This window comes from Gallus gallus, chromosome 6 (assembly GCF_016699485.2).
Source record: "Gallus gallus isolate bGalGal1 chromosome 6, bGalGal1.mat.broiler.GRCg7b, whole genome shotgun sequence".
In the NCBI taxonomy this organism is placed as follows: domain Eukaryota; kingdom Metazoa; phylum Chordata; class Aves; order Galliformes; family Phasianidae; genus Gallus; species Gallus gallus.
In genome coordinates this window covers 36,063,152-36,068,642 of record NC_052537.1, presented here as the reverse complement: position 1 = coordinate 36,068,642, position 5,491 = coordinate 36,063,152, and the positions used below count along the sequence as shown (strand labels likewise).

At 41.3% G+C, this 5,491-nt stretch overlaps 1 protein-coding gene across 1 annotated transcript in view; it reads right to left on the bottom strand.

Moving 5' to 3' along the window:
* The window catches only part of OPNVA (vertebrate ancient opsin), a 37,792-nt gene that overhangs the window by 18,286 nt on the left and 14,015 nt on the right, over nt 1–5,491 (bottom strand). The gene's annotated exons all lie outside the window — the stretch shown is intronic.

The window sequence follows — 5,491 nt, the reverse complement described above, 5'->3', positions numbered from 1 at the left end:
CTATGGAGGAAGTGCAAGAAAACACTCAATGTGTGCATTGAAGTAAACATCACTTGTCCGTAACATTCCCACTTGAAACAGAAACAAAACCTAGTCGCATTTCACAACTTGACAGAACAATTCAACAAAATGTATAACAAGAAAACATAAGCAAAGCCAACTAAGCTGTTTATTCAGGTGACAAAGCGCTTACCTGTGGGGGTTGAAATCAGACCAATCACTACAAAGTAAGCAGAGCAGCTTTCATCCAGAGCTGCAAGCATCCTAAGGCTTTGGAATTTCTAATCAAATGCTCAACACTGTATCTTTGCCCAAGCATTAAGCCATTACTGAGCAACAGTGATAAACATGACCCTCTTCTGCCTCCTTCCTGGATTTGGCTGATTGCTCTGCAGTCAAACAAATTGACAAATACAGAAGAAAGCCCATCATAGTTAACTTTGTTTCAAAGTCTGCCATGTTCGGATATCATTCCCAAAGACTACGTGTACAAGGTAAAACAAAAACAAAATGCAATCAGTAGTTTCCATCAATTTATTGTAGCTAAGTGCACCTGAGGAGACTGATAGCATAGGAGCCAGCACAGCAGAGAGGTGAGAACACAGAAGGAGAATGCTCAGCTGCAGACAGTGCGCAGACAGGAGAGATGGGGAAGCACAAGGGATACGTCACCAAGCAGTCTGCATCACGAACACGCAACTGTGCAGAAGGTCAACTTCAGCCATGCCATCCATTAAGTATCCTGGACTTCTGACATCAACCTCAGGAGTCAGGACATGACAGGAGTTTTGTTGCCTTCTGCACTTCTGCTTAAATATAAACTTGGGAAAAATAACGCACCTCTGTTTCGGGCACTTAAGAGCACAAAGCTCACATTTAGCCATGTTCCCATCAGTCAGAATCCTCTGGAAAAGAGCTATTACAAAGACCGAATTTAGGGAGAAAGAGTGAAAACACAGCAGGTAGGTGAGGAGAATGGTTGAGAGGGTATCTGTAACGTGTCCTCAGGGGAATTTGGAAAAAAGACTTGAAATCACTGAAATAAAACTAATGCCAAGCATGGCATTAAGCAGGCCCTTCTCATCCTGAGGCTTCCAGAGAACTCACTGTGGGTGGATTATCCCCTGCAGACCTTAGGAAAACAGCAGATCAAGTTACACAGAAACAGCAGGGTGCAAAGACCAGACTCCTGGATTCTTCTCTTACAGATACAGAAAATTAAACAACTCTGAGAAGGAAGTTTGTCAGGTGATCCAGAAGCGAGAAATAAATGCTGTAAACATTCAGCCTGTTCAGAAACATCTATGGTGACTGTTGTAAAAAGAACTTCAAAACCTGCATATGGCTTCAGCAATTCATACGGTCAAAAACACAACGGTCTGAAGCCTAACAGAAAACTGAATTTGCACATAGATATACTTCTTAGGTCTGGCATTAATAACAGCAGCACCATTTTTAATTGCTCATGGTTAACTGGGCCCTGGGTATCTACAAGATGACCAAAATCCTGCACTTGCTCTGATAGTTCTTCAAGTAGCTATAACTCACAGCTGACTCAGGTACACGCACACAAACCGCAGTAAGGACTGGAGATTGCGTTCTCATAACAACAGAAACGGGGTAATCACACACACACAAAAATTGAGCATAGAATTTCAGTGGAGAATAATGGAGCATCCTCCCTAGGTACATGTATGGTTATTGCCCCTTTTACAGTCCTACAGACCTTAAAGATCATCTAATACCAATCCCCCTGCTGTGGGCTGGTTGTTTTGGCGGTGTTAGATTCAGCAGTCATCTTTATTAATTTGTCTACCAGTGAAACATTTTATTTTGCTACTTCTTGTTAGTGTCCCTTATCTACCTTGACACACGAGGCTAACACGATACCTTTCAGATGTAGTGACAGTCTAGCACTTCTGCAAGCAGGAGCAATCCAGCCCCCAGCCTTCACACTGTTTGTAGTTGTGTGATGCATATTTGGACATAGATCTCTCTTTCTCTATGGCTTATAGAATGCAAGTGGTTAATAACCACAACTTGAAAAAAACACATGAAGATTACCGTCACCAACAATATTCACATCTCTATTGAGATTCCACAGACTCAGCATACACAGTGCAGGAAGTATTCCGGACCACTGCTCACTGCACAGCAGTGCTGAGGTGCTTAAATGGAGCTCACTGGTGCTATTTGCAGTGTATGTACTTAGAAAATATAAAACCAAAAAACGTAGCTAGCCCAGAGGGAACCAAGAGCTCTGGAAAATTCTAGTCCATGTATGCTGCCTTATGTAAAATGAGACAACCTCCAAACTTTTTTTTTTTTTTTTTTTTTTTTGAGAAAGACTATCACATGGCATAAGGACACCATCATTAATACCGGTTTTGGAAAAATGTAAAGGAGTTAGGTGTTCATTGTGAAAAGATAAGCATCCCAGACCAGAGCAAAACCTCCTAGTGAACACCATTCATTCTTCTGCCTCCTTCCTTTGACATTCTGATTCTGCATCTGTTCCAGATCTACCCTTTTGAATTGTTAAGTACAACTATCTGAGTCATAGTTCATCTTAAATTCACTAGAAGTCCTCTTCCGAAACAGAATCCACTGGTTGGATCCTGCAAACACTTTGTCAGTTGGTTATGCTGATTACAGCCCGGAGGCCTCCTTACTTCAGTGACACAACTGATGCTGCATACGTGCACAAAAGGACACAGGTCTGTTTAAACCATATTCATGATTTGTCTGCCAGTTAACATGAGTCTCATGAAACCCACCTTTCAGATAACTACACCTCTGACTCATGCCTTTGAAAGAAGTGCAGTGCATTTCATGTATACTTGTAGTAACAAACAACATGTGGACAGCTGCTAGGGAACAATGGCTAAAGTAGTTCAGTTGGCAGGGACCTTCAAAAATCATCAAGTCCCAGTGCTGACCTCTTCAAGGCAACCCAAAAGCTAAAGCAGGTATTGTCCAAACATCCCTTGAACATGAGCACGCAGCACCAACAACCTCCCTAGGAAATCTGTTCCACTGTTTGACCACACTCACGGTAAGGACATTTTTGTGGATACCCACTCTCACCCTTTTGTGCTGCACCTTTGGGACACCTTAATGTGTACCAAAATGCAGTTTGCCCTCTTACTGCCAAGGGACACTGAGCCAGCTGTCACCAGCACCATCATCTCCCTTCCTGAAGGGCTCTTCTCCAGCCACTCAGCTCTCAGTACGTCCTGGTGCCCAGCATTACTCTGTCCCAGGCACAGAACTCAGCATTTATCTGGGGTGAACTTTGTGACATCGAGGATCGCCCAATACTCCCAACACTTCCTGTTTTAGAATTATCAGCAAACTTGATACAGACACATTCAACCCCCCTGGGATGATGATAAAAACATAGAATTGAGCCCTGAGGGATACCATTACTGACCGGCCACTAGCCAGATACAGCCCCACTTACTACAGCCTGTAAGTTCTGCTGTTGAGCCAGTTTGTCACCCAGGGTAGCACGAACCTGCATATCCTGGTTGGACTATTTAACCAGAAGGATGCTGTGAGAAATGGTATCAAATGCCTTGCTAAAATCCAGATATTACATCCAGATTACATCCACTGCCTTCTTTCCACGAGCAACTTTATCTCTTGCAGTCTACTCAGTGTATGCCTTAGATTTAGTCATTACTTTCCTGTGTCACTAATTGCAAAACTGAGGATAAGAAAAAACATAAAACTCCATCTCTCAAGTCCATGAGGCAGCAGGATGGAAATCACTGTGGTCTGTACAAAAGGAATGCTTATGGGGTCTCTGAAGGTGCTGTAGTTTCTGTTTGTTACATCTTCAGCAGGAGTTTGACTTGGGAACTCATTGGAGTCCCGTGTCCACCCGAGTACAGCCCCTGCATTATTAGAAAAATATCCTTTTCATGGTGAATTCATTACAGACTTCTTAAAGTATTTATGATAGGATTATCAGAGGGGAAGCCAACCATGTGAGAGGAGGTGTTCTGCTTGTCTGGTTTTATCTGATTATTTCTGGAACATTACATGTTACGCATACTGCTGCAAACAGATCTTGCAAGCCAGATAAAGCTACACAAATATCTATCTTCTGGTTCTTGAATGCTGTGTGTTTATATTTCCATTAAAAAGTACTGAACAATGCTGTTATAGTTTAGTTCTAACAAATTGTCATCTTGCACATACATCTCCAAAAATACCCTGGAACATTAAACTCTGCAACATGAAGACAGATTGTTTACCAAATATTCCACTTGTTGTAAAAATTTTCAGAATCACAGCTGTGTGTCATTGCCCCTCACAAATGGAAGCTTGAGGTTGCAAGCTCAGTATTCTGGGTCCCCTGCTCTAGGTGACCCTGCTTGAGCAGGAGGTTGGACCAGATGATCTTTGGAAGTCCCTTCCAACATTAACTATTCAGTGATTCTATGAAAACAAAGCTCATTAATTTTGAGCAGGAAGGGTATGGAACAAAAGTTGTTTATAACCTTCACTGTTGATTTTAAAATTAATTTTTCCTCTAGACAACATTGTGCATTCGCATTCCCTTTATGAATATTCCCAAGGTGGGGCAAGATTTACACGTTTTTGCCAGCACTTCCAGGCCTACCAACTTGAACACAAGCACAAGTAAATATTGATGCATATCTTGATATTAGGATTACTTACAGTTAACACTGGCTAGCTAGCACTTATCTACTAAGTCTTACTTGTCAATGTTGTACTTTTTTTTTTTGGCCATAATTCATTATTTACATACCTTCATAGTCTTCCTGTTTTTCTTTAGATGCAAATCAGTATGCAAGTTTGATGTAGACTCTACTAGAATACAATTCTATTATATATTGAAAATACACAAATTCCTCACAGAGATCAGTTTTCAGTCTAGAAGAACCTTAACCCGTTTGCTATTTTGCCTCTCATTTAGATACTGCATCAAAATACAATCAAAATTCCTACTCAATCCATGAGACTAAGGGTGGCCTTGCCTTTTACCTTTAGATGTTGATGATAGATTTTTACATATATTAAATAGTGGATTGAGGTTTGCTAAGCAGTCTTTCAGATCCAAAATAGCAGAAGTTGTGCAGAGCTTCAGAATGCATGTAAAAAGCTTGCAGAAAGACCTGGATTATTTCTAAATCGAAACAAATTGTCTGGCACACTCTAAGCATGAGATCCCATCACACCTGTTTTAATGGTTGCTTTGGGAAGAAAAGCAATGGGTGTATTGACAGATGAGGCTTTCTTATGCAGGGATGCAGGATGAGCTAACTGTGAACTTGCCATAGCAAAAGGCAATGTGACAAAGCACTGTCTTATCTTGATTCTTCCATAAGTATTGTATCCCACCGTATCATTTTCATGTAGGATCATGAGGAGATACAAAAAGCAGAAGCTGCCATGAACACAGATAAATGTCCACTAAGGACAGGGCATGACTGAGATCCAACACAATGTAAGCTTAACT